The 12,569-nt window shown below is 35.9% G+C and overlaps 1 long non-coding RNA gene across 1 annotated transcript in view; it reads right to left on the bottom strand.

Annotated features, from left to right (window-relative positions):
* LOC126822005 (uncharacterized) overlaps positions 1-11,948 on the bottom strand; it is a 46,035-nt gene extending 34,087 nt beyond the window's left edge. Inside the window, exon 1 of the long non-coding RNA XR_007680600.2 lies at positions 11,201-11,948. This is a non-coding gene — a long non-coding RNA (uncharacterized LOC126822005). The remainder of the gene's footprint in view (positions 1-11,200) is intronic.
* Positions 11,949-12,569: the final 621 nt, after the last annotated feature.

The following is a 12,569-nucleotide window of genomic DNA, read 5'->3' as shown; positions in this document are numbered from 1 at the left end:
CCTCCACAGGATCCACAACCTTGATATACCATATTTTTACGCTATTTGAGAACGAACGGCGGCTATTTTGTCTGTCAATTTTGGGCCGATTTTAACGAAATTCGAACTCGGTCGTCCTTAGGGTGTAACGGTGATATAATAATAGGGTTTTTCAAATCGGATAAAAATTATGCCCTCTATAGGGTCCACTATGTAAAAACGCGATTTTTCGTACAATCAGGGACCATAATTCAGTAAATTACAGTCCGATATGCGCGAATATCGACAGTAACCGAGATCTTTGCGTTATAAACTTACATTTCAAGTTTCAACAAAATCGGATAACAATTGTGACCTTTATAGGGTCCACAAGCTAAAAACGTGATTTGTTTGTACAAACAGGGGCCATAATCCATGAAGTTTCGATCCGATACATGCCAATATTGAAAGCAGGCCGAGATCTTTTGGAGATAAACCTATATTTCAAGTTTCGTCAAAATTGGATAAGAATTGTGACATGTAGAGTGTCCACAAACAATTTAGGACGGACGGACTTCCGGACGGACAGGGGCGACGACAATATATACGTCCACATGAAAATGTGGGCGTATAAAAATAGCAAGAACAATTATTAATATTATCAATATTAAACATACAGTATGCATATGCAATTTAACAGGTAAGTTCAACATTTAGCAAATCTTATCTCATAGTCTGTCCATAGCATAGGCTAACAATAATATTTCATTATACGGATTACTAGAATACATTTTTAAACAACTAAAATCTCATTTAATTTAACATAATAGCAATAATAATAGATTACGGTATCTAATGTATGCATACACAATTTTAACAACATAATGTAACATCAATCTTCAACAATGATAATGACGATGGGAAAATTAAAATAGATATATTTCGAGAATACATGAATGTTCTGATCCATTATAATGGATTATACATGACCATTCTCAAGATAAGGCCTTTTCCTTTTGTCTACTGGATTTATCGAGCCTACTTCTAACTAGTTCAGCTCTCATTTCACTCGGCCTGTACGTTCAGGAACTCTTCTATTGAATCCTTGTCGAAATTGAGATCCGCCCAGTCAATCTTACGGGGCAACTTTTTACTGCTAAACGGTCGCGTGTCAACCCAGTGAACGCCTGAACAATATAAATGAACACCTTAGTGAGAAAATAAGACCTTACTTACCTCGATAGAACCAGTATGAGCGACACAACACGCTGTTAAAAAATACGTCTCCGTCTTCTTACCAACTTGGCGGACTTCATTGGCTGGGGCGGATCTCAGTTTCGACAAGGATTCAACAGAAGAGTTCCTGAACGTACAGGCCGAGTGAAATGAGACCTACGTTCAGAGCTGAACTAACTTCTAACATACACTGATATCTAACAGTAAGAAAAACGAGAGGTATCTTCAATTTTAAAAAATGCAAAGATATAGTAAGAAAAACGAGAGGTAGTTTCAATTCTAAAAAATGCAAAGAAATTTATTGAAATTCGATAACGCATGAAAATGTATAGTATATATAAAATCTCAGTAGGAGTTATATAGGAACAACTTAGAACTTAAAGCAAGAATTATTGACGTGAAGGCTGCACCATTCAGGCCCGGGACTGTACAGCGTAGTGGACGCTTAAGGCTTGCCCCAGGATCCATTCACTTAATTTATATTTGTTTATTTTTTTACAATGTCTATATTCTGTTTTGTCAGCAGGTTTATCTTGTAGATTTTTGTTTTGCGTATAGTGCGGTCCTCCTGCACTTAATAGATAATGCTACGCCTATAGGTACCTTTAGATGGTTCAGATGTTTTGAGATGGGTTTGAGGCAAACGTTTGACAGATAAAGTCATTTGAATATTTTTTAATCCATTTATATCACCAAATCACAGAGTTCGTACTTGGGATGGCACCTTTAAAACATTTCTATTATTAAAGAGATATGCGCACTTGATGGTATATACACTTGATTTGGTTACGCAATTTATATCGGGAATGTTTAGATGTACAAGTACGCCAATGTTTTGGCAGAATTGCTCTCATAGCATGCACCATAACGTATGCCCGTCTTCTTGAGCCCTGTTGGTGCTAAAAAGTAGGACGTCAAACCGCATTTCATTTTTTTTTAGTCAAAGTGATAATTTCTCTTTAATATAGTGAACTATGTCTTTCATCACTGATGTCAATTTAAATGGCAAGGGAAAACTATAATAAGCTTGACTTTAAGGGTATCTTTATCATTTTTTAAAATTGGGATTTGTATAACATTCCACTATTTCTTAGTAGTATGCTTAGAGCGAAATAAAACTTCTCTAATCAGGACAAGATTAGAAATGTAATTCTCAAATCCTACCTACATAAGAGTAGTCGCATTTGGCACGCTGACATTTTAGACTTTACGGAAAACTCGGTTTGAATGGGATCCGAGAGGTGTGACTTTCAGCAGCAGTTTCTGGCATATGCAATACCTGTTTACCTCTACTGTAATTTTTATATTTCAAATCTACCTGATGCGACGTTAATATGTACATCTAGCGGTTGGGAATTAATAAATTAAATAAATATTTACTTATTTTATCCGTGGTGCTGAAAAGTTCTCAAGAATATGTGAAACCCCACATTAATAATAAAATGGAATATGTTTCAATGAAGTACATAAGCACCACGCGAAATGGGATAACCCAAATCGGAGAAATTTCAGATAGCATATTCGGGTCAAGTAAATTTAGACACATGACACTTCTTTCGATGAAGATACATAAAGCACTAACGTACGCTAAATGATTGCCTAAATTAAAGAACGTTAAGATAGCATATTCGTGTCGAGTAAATATACTCTTAAATTTTACAGGTATCAACGCCAGATTAAAGCGATATTCATGTCTGCAATATCAACTCAGTGGAAACGGGCGTTTAATAAAGCCATTACTCACACAGTAGTAATAATGACGGCGTGCACTAAGGCTTGTATGTCGACGATTGTAGGTCATTAATTAACCGTGTATACTGTTCCACTAGTCCGTTAGAACCCAAACATGGTTACAGATGCAAGTCCAAGGCTAAAATGGTGACGTAACTTGTATGACGTGATAAACAAATTCAAACGTGTTCGTGGGTACTTATCCAATTGCACTGATTGACCTCGCAGTGACCCCTCACTATGATTGCATTAAACATACAACCTCATGGCTATGTATACAATAAAAGACGCAGTTGTTTTTAAATTTCAAGAATTAATATGTAACTATGAGTTGTTCTATTGAATTCGCTGACAGAACTAAAGGATTTGATTGACGGGAATAACGATATGCAAGTTAGGTGACGAGTTTTTATATCTCTCTAATATATACTCTTCAAAAACAGAAACCCACAGCCCATTTTTCATCATTTTTTTTATTTGAACCGAATCGTTGTTTCCATAAATCTTACTTGTTTTTACTGTCATTATGTAAGGATAAAAGGAATTCATTATTGGTTTTAAATGTAGGGTCACTAATTGTGACTGGTCATACGTTTTGCCAAAGTTTGTTTTCGCTTGATTGCACCAAGCTTTTCGCATGAAACCCACACCTAAGGCCTTTAAAATCCCGGGGTTCTCGGTTTCAAAATCAGTTGCACATGTAAACACTCAACGAGCCAAGTGAGTGATGCCACCTCTTTACGAAGACCAACGCAAAAACGCTATCGGTCGGTTACAAGCAGGTGAATACCAGACAGATGTAGCCAGGCTGCTGAATGTTTCCCAGAGTACCACTTCTCGCCTTTGGGATAGGTACCGACATCCGAGTTCAACACGTGACCACCCAAGCCGAGGCCAAACAAGAGTGACCCCACCTGCTCTGGTTCGTCACATCCGGTTACGTTATTTGCGGAAACGGTTCACAACAGTGACCTCTACTGCAGCAGAAATTCCTGGGCGGCGTAGGATCTCAGACCAGACCAGACAGTCCACAGACGCCTACGTGAAACCGTATTACGATCCAGGTGTCCCGTTAGAGCTGTTGTTTTGAAATACGCCGACACCGTCAAATCCGACTGGGTTGAGGCACATAGGGTATGGCCACAGCAACGTTGCAGAACAGTTTGGTTCAGCGATGAGTCGCGGTTCATGTTGCAACAAGGCGATGGTAGAGCGAGGATATACCGACGACGAAATGTCACTATGCGTTTCGGTTTTTGAAGAGTATATATGGGGCACGCTTTAAGTCTAGAGGTCTGTCATTGACTCATTTGGCGTGGTTTCGATTCCCCGCTTGTGCTTGATAAGTGGTGGGATGGTCGTAGGTTTTCTACGGGTCCTCAGGTTTACCTACCAGTCCTAAATATCTCTACACACAAGCGAATTATTGGATGAAATTGAACCATAGCTTGTGTCGAGTGGGCGTTAACCCCTATCTCTCCCTCTCATATAGATTGATTTTGTACGGGACCAGACTGTCTATAGACTCTGGGACTGCGCGAGTATATTCGTTTCCTGACAACCTAAAATTTCAAAATAACACTCGAATTACAAGGATCATAGATACAATTATTTATAGACCTTCGTTGTATCCACCCTTTAAATTTTAATTAATTGCAACATAAGTATGCAGCTGAGCATGTTCTTCGAGGCAATGTTGTAAGTACTTTCAATCTAACACTGTCAGCTAACAATTTTAGTTTTGAACAGAGTGGATAGCCTAGCTTCTAAGCTGATGTTCGAAAAGTTAAAGATAATTACTCTTAGGTATTAAATACACAAAAATATAAACGTCTTTGAAGAAAGAAAATTATTTGTCGATTACTAGCACTTTCGCTTATTTCATTGAGGTCCTCAGGTAAACAACATAATGTTGTATTATCTAAATGTTGTTTACCTGTAGAGTGTAGAGCTGAATAAAATAAGCGAAAGTGCTAGTAATCGACAAATAACGTAGTTCTTTTTGCAAACACTTTTATATTTTTGTTATATATATATACACAACCAAATATTGTTAACATTTTTACTTAGATTGGACGAGTCCAATCAGATATACCAAACGTACTTTGCAGCCGTTTCCAACAGTCAAATTAAATCAATGTCGCGGTGTATTGAGATTAATAGGAAAGTAAATGTAACTATTCAGCGTTTGACAATTACAATAATATATAGTTCAATAGATTGGGTTAGATGTCAACCTAAAATATCTCATGTCCATTTAAATTACCAGAAATAAATTAAAGTGATTTATTCGCCGAAATAATTTACCGTTAACTTACAATAGCTGTCGAGGAGAACGTTAAACGACTTTCTTGTAAAATGGTGTATTGAACACAAAACGGTTCTTGTGTAAAGTGGGCAGATATAAAGGCCATCCCTTCTGAGCATGAAACTACTAGTATTTAATGTAGGTCTGCATGGTCTACCTTTATATACTTTTTGTATGGCCAAACACATGATAACCGTGTGTGCCGCATAATATATAAAAAAAAACTGATACATAAATATGCCACAATAAAATACATATTCCCTTAAATGATACAATATTTAAACAGAAACCTGAAGCATACAAGGAAATCTGTCACATCGTCCGATATCATTAACATATATCAAATTCTACAGAATGACGGAATACTGCAGCAGCGAGAATCTTCGGTAATATCTAAAGACTGGAACTATCCTTGAAACTATTTATTACCTGAAAACATTAACATCATGAGAACAGCACGTCCAGCAAACAGAGTAACTGTCCTGGAAACGGGATGAAACCTAGAATGCTATATAAATGTACATATCGGTATTTATAATAAAATGGTATCTAATTAATCAAACATACATTATGCAAGAGTTAAATCTGCCTATTGCAGGTCTTTCTTTAGGCCTGAAATCTTATCTAAAATTAATTACGACATTAATTAGCTTATCCAGACCGTAATCAACTCTCGATATCATCGCTAGCCTGCGATGTTTATTGGATTAGGTTCCGATTTGCTGTTCGACTTCCATTCATGATTTAGTCATGAAATGGATAATCGAGACTATGTTTTTTTTATCGTACCGACTTTAGTAATGATGATCGAGGCTAGGCCGAATATTCAATCGCTAAAACCTCTATTCAGAGTGGATCAATTTGATTGAAATTTTCAGAAAATTCCCTTTACATTATACAGATTTTAACTATTATAGTGAGAACTGCCAGCTCTTTATCTAATCTCCCATAATGTATCGTGAACAATATACACCAATGTTACTAATAACAATTAAAGAGGAACGATTAAAATATAAAATACATTGCAATAAAATAAAACAATAAGATGGTAATTAAACTCGTTAATGTGTCAACTGTCTGTCATAAAATTAGTAGCTTAACGTCTAAGTAAAAATGAGGGATTAATAGAAACATAAGAACAATAAAAATGTTTAACTGAATTAATGAATACTGGGCGAATGAAATATTGAAGGTATGAAATAAAACAAATGCGGAAAGGTTAATGTAACTAAAATAAGTGATTCTTATTTTATTTCTATGCAAGAAGATCATTACTCAACGTATTGGTGTTCTTGGAAACGACTACCGTCAATTCAAGTACGGCTTGGTATGCCTGTTCTGTCTTCGATTTGTGATTCCAAGCTGGCTGTGATGATGTCATACTGGGTTAATTCCTTGTTCATATAGCACGTTCGTACTGGTTTAACTGGCTATTACTGTTCATAACAGTTAGTAATTTCAGTTTGCGTCTACATTGCAAGGAACTGTAATAACCGCATTTGAAGTATTTTACCCTTCTTCTTTTAGACTACGATTTCGGTTTGTGTTTGTTCGACATTTTCACGTGACCGCCAATCATACCCCAAATAGTCGAAACCGCTAACCAAGAAATCCCTCATATCCATGCCTATGTTTCAGTATTGGAGCCAATCTGATTAAAATACAGATCTATGTTTCGTTTCTTTTTTTTTTATATACTTTCGATGGCCTACACTACATGAAGATCTGGGAGAACGCTAGATCAGAGACGTTCCTGCACATTTTAGCCCATATGACGTCATATGTAGTTAGGGTAACGAAATGTAAACTGGGCTAGCGCTAACACTAACCCTGGACCAAGTCTAACCCTTGCCCTAACGCACAATACACATATGGCATCGTATGTGCAGGCGTTCTCCGAAGATCTGACCGGTTGTAGTGGAGGGTCGTATCAAGGGTCATACGAGCGGCTTTTCTAGTGCTTTACCCACGGTTCCGTGCACCACACGCCAAGAACTCACCGTACCAGACCGTTTTATTGGCTAATCCATCATATCAACCAGAACTCGGGTTATATAACAAGATAAGTAAAACGAAATTTTGAACTATAAAAACGAAAAGGAAACCCGCTTCAGGTGTTTCGGAATGAGTAAACACGTCGGGTAATATCAGAAACCCCAGAGTTAAATAGATATATTAGATCAGAGACGAGGTAGCTATTTCTACTTATCAACATTTAACTGAATGCAGCTTTTAGTGTGCTAGCATATCATTGATGTGACAGGTTTGAAGGAAATTTCGTGTACACTGCTGAGTTGTGATTTCTTTAATCTCGAACTCATGGGGATCATATATTATCACCGAACCTAGGATAAATTAATACAGAAATAGACTGGTACATAAAGGCAGGCACTAATTGACGCCCATAAGAGTACCAATTACCTTCTGAACATTTGTCATCTAAATTCCACATAGATATTCTTTATGAGACATTCTAACAATTTCTGTTGCGCAGTAAAATTCAGCCCTGTCAACTAATACAATTTGATTGATATGTAAGAAAATATGTAAGGTGACAACAGAGTTGCATTTATTCAGCGTTATTAGTTTTAAATATGTAAATATATTAACAATGTTCACACATTGACTCACGGCAGTGTCGTCCCATCTCGAGGTGATAAATATAAGATTTAAAGGGAACTTAACTAATATTAGATGCACATTTGTACTTATGATATTGTCTCCCGAAGAGAAGAAATCTGAAAGGTACCTCAAGAAAAGAATGTGCCATGATCATATGGGATGAAATTAGCGCGTACACTTAACATGTGATAATGGTCAACAAAATTATTTGTTACGTTTAACGCCTATAATATTACCAAACATATTAGATTCAAGCATTTATTTTTGTGTGACCGTGTATTTTCATTCATTATTTTCGCTTTATATTACTATTTTAAGATATGTTTTGAATAACAGAATAATTTATTAAAAAATATGGTTAAACTTTATAAAAATAATATCTCATTGAAAAATATTCAATCAGTTTAATATAATCCTAGTTTCTTCTTTTAGGTCGTTAATGATTTCCGTAAGCCTGCATGTATATAAAGAAAACATATAACTAAATAATCCCCCTGCCTTTTGTAAAATTATAATTCCGTACAGTATTATTTTTGTAATATATACATATTAAGTAATAAACGTAAAGTCGCATTAGTTGTCCTTATTGCACTTTCTAGGTAATGAAGTATTAAGTAATTATCTAAGTAGTAGTTATTCCTATCTAAACATGCATTAAATGCAAGAGCTAAATCTGTCTATTGCAGGTCTTTCTTTAGGCCTGAAATGTTATCTAAATTATTAATTAGACATTAATTAACTTATGCAGACCATAATCAACTCTCGATTTCGTCGCTAGCCTGCGATGTTTATTGGATTAGGTTCCGATTTGCTGTTCGACTTCCATTCATAATTTAATCATGAAATGGATAATCCAGACTATGTTTTGTTATCGTACCGACTTCAGTAATGATGACCGAGGCTAAGCCGAAAATTCAATCGCTAAAATCTCGGTTCAGAGTGGATCAATTTGACTGAAATTTTCAGCAGATTCTCTTTAAATTATCTAGTTTTTAACTATTACAGTGGGACCTGCCAGCTCTTTATCTAATATCACATAATGTATCTTTAACTAATGAACCTTAACCATTTTTACCGAATCTGCGATACACATATCCTATCTGATGGACAGATTCCGGTTTCTAGCGAAACGCAGTTTTTTTGTCTTTTACGTTGCATTATCCAAATTCCAAGGCCCTAAATATAACAGTTTACCAGATCGTGCGTGTGGTGCTCTAAGTACGGCGGGAGGTCTTAGGTTCATTACCCGATGTTGGTCGAAAAAAATCCTGAAGAATTTCCTTCGTAGGTTCCCCATGTCAGTCAATGGATACTAAATGTACACCGTCCACAATTAGCTCCACTTGAGAACAAACAACAGGCATATAATTCCTAAATACTTTGACAATTTCGCTTCCATTTAATAAACTTGAAAATGTTTATTTAGCCTCTGTGTGTATATGAAAGCTATAAACGGATTAGTACCGCATTATAAAATAGAATACTAATTTTTCCATATGGCGGCCATTCAGGACAGAAATATATTCGTGGCTAAGTGGGTAAGACTCTGGCTCGCTAGCCTGGAGGTCGCGTTTTTGATCCCTGTATTGGCCGAGACGGTTCATCGGGATTTTCCGACGTTGTTTCTCCTTGTCAGTGTATACATTGGCGTGTACGTAAAAGATCCTTTGGTAGTTCGAATTCGATGTAAGAGTAGGCCATAGTGCCGCGGCTGGGGCAAAATTTCCCTCATAGCACATTGTATTGCATATGCCCGTCTTCACTAGCCAAGTCGGAGCCGAACAGTAGGGCGTTAATCCCCATTTCATTTAATTTCATTTCAAAAATCTATTCTCATTGGTGTGCAGAATGATGTCAGTTCAGGGCGGAGAGTCTGACAAGGAACAGGGAACAGTCTCTAGTCGTTAGGATGGAAGGAAAACTATATACAAAATTGGCGCACACGTTCACTAACCATTGGAATTCTGTATAGAACAGGCAGAGACGCCACTCTACGGACAATATTTCATTGACCCGGCTGGTTCACAACAATATGACGTTAAATCCCATTTTCATTTCCTTAAGCGTACACGCAATTCAATAAAAATAAAAGCAATAAATTAATTTTTTTTATTGGCATCATATTATTAAAATGTGGAAATAATAGATCCAATTATCTTTTTGTTTTATCGTAAACTACATCTCTTTTTTCAATTAGTTTTGGAATGTCGATTGTGATATGTGATATCAATACTATTATGTTAGGCCTCGTGTCTTAACATTTATCGTAATCGTAATTTTAACCATAAGTCTATCATAATCGCCCCTAAGGTACTATTATAGTATTGTGAAGTCATACAAAAACACTATCCCTTTGACATTTATCGACTTGAAAAAGATCGAGTGAGTCACTTTGTGATAGACGTTGTATTTAAATACATAATTGCAGATTAGAAATACTTTTAAAGTTGTATGATAAAAGAGATCATATATGTCTGTATTTCATCTCATCCCAAGCACAGACAAATGGAATATTCATCATTTATGTACATTACAGAAACACGTTATGATTTTTTAACCCCTTGTTCCCATCGTCATCATGGGGTTAAGCTGGTTTCAAACGTCGGCGATTGGTTAGTTAGCTTAGGGGGGAAAATAAACTATTTTCTAAAAACCAAACTCGCTACTACAGCTGTTTTTCTCTACTGACATAGCTTGGCCATCGGCAAGGATCGGCTTAAAATTGCCAGCTTTAGCTATCTTACGGCATATGCATACATTGTGGCCATTTACGATTTCAAGTAAATTATGTACTCTTAAAGTTAACTATAATAAATCGCTGTTTAAACGGCTTGTAAGTCCGAAATTATAGCTAGTCTGGATTTAACAACCCAGTAACATCTAACATCTAACAATTTACGAGCACACGACGGTCCTTAAAAATCAGACACTTATGTCCCATACTACAGAAACATATAATGGGTCTACAGAACGTCTGAAATATAACACGATGCGTTACCCGTCGGCAATATATTGTCTTGTTTACCATAACAAACACTGTCATCTAATAACAACTCATGGTACGAACATCAATCAAAACATAAGATGCAAACAAAATCCTGAAACTTCAGAATGTTTGTTCAGCTTATTAATGAGAAAAATCCCAACTGCTTTTGTTCATATTCTGATGCGTATAGTGTAATTAAAACACTGTCAGTTTTGGAACATGAATGGAAATATGATTTCTATAATGCGAATAACAGGAGGAACTCGTCGAAAAGAATCACTCGTATACAAATAGTTAAACAAATACTAATAGTTTGTAATAATAATAAATATATTGTATTTCAAAAGAAATTTTCTTACCGCATGAACATATTAACCCCAACTGTGGACACATCAGCCTGTACAATCTCCCACGATTCTAACACTAGTTCTTTTTGTCTTTCTGTGATAGCTGGTTTAATATCTTCTTCTCTGGGAGATGTCTCTGGGGAAACTCCATTTCCCGTATGCCCATTTGTTGTCAAGTATGTTTTCCGATGTCCAGATTTAGAGGTTTCGAACTTTCCTTGCTTTAATTTATTTTTTGTTGAATTTACACAACCCATGTCTGTTTATTTATTAGTTAATAATAAAACAACACTAGTGAGATTGTCACCTATTACAAGACCTGCACCTATGTCTCTATCGCTTGCATCATTAGTAACTTTTGTATTGTTTTCGGCACATCTGAATATTTGTTAATAAATATAACAGAAAAGTCCACTTTTGATAAAATCTAAAACAAAATCGATTTGTTGAACAAACTTGTACAGAGACTGTTTACTGTAAACGGTAGTTATATAGTACTACTACTATTAAACGAAGCTTGGTGCCGTTAAGAACTCTATGATGGTATAGCATTCACAGCGCGCAAGACGAGTATAACCTAATTGTTAAGATGTGTAGAGCTATTATCGAAGTCTGTTAAATAGTCTTAATATGTTGTGGCAGTTAGTAAACTTGGTACGGTGATAACGTGTGTACTATCATAGGAAACCCACAGATCAACTATTTATATTGGATTCTGTGACGTCATTAGATGAAGTTCCTCCAACGATCGGTTATTTTTTGTAGAATACGAGGTATTTCATAGATATGAGTCTATAGACACTGGTGGATATTTCCAAGAGGTGTAAATCACTCGGCATCGCCGATCGTTCGATATTTATACTAAAATGAAGCGAACTCAATCGAAATGACTGTGTATATAAAAAAAACCTATCGATCGATGGAAATTAAGCAGTTTGTATGCTGTGCAAATGTAATCATGTAAGCAAAGAAATCTAAATGAAGTGAACCCGTTTTTATAATGGATGGAGAACTTGAGGAAAATCAACCTTAACACGCGGTTCGTTTGTTTACGCAGTCACTGACTAGCTAATTTCAATCTATTATATATAATTAATGGTCTGAAAATAGTAAGTTGTGTATTTATTTGGTTCTACAAAGCATATCAATTTTTAATATTAATTACCATGTTTTTTTAATCAAAGAACATAATCAATGACATTTACAAAACCATTACATTTATTTCGTGCATTATGAGTAGGAGTATAGGTAGTAGGTTCGCTTGCGTCATCTCTAGGGGTTTCTCCGAGTACTCCCTCTCTCCCCCTTCTCTCTCTCTCCCGTTTCAAGTTTCATCATAATTATGTTTCTAACACATAACAAGGCGTCATCAAGTTATTTA

The sequence above is a fragment of the Patella vulgata genome, chromosome 5 (genome assembly GCF_932274485.2).
Source record: "Patella vulgata chromosome 5, xgPatVulg1.2, whole genome shotgun sequence".
NCBI lineage: Eukaryota > Metazoa > Mollusca > Gastropoda > Patellidae > Patella > Patella vulgata.
Note: the sequence above shows the minus strand (reverse complement) of the source record. Positions and strands in the feature narration are given on the sequence as shown.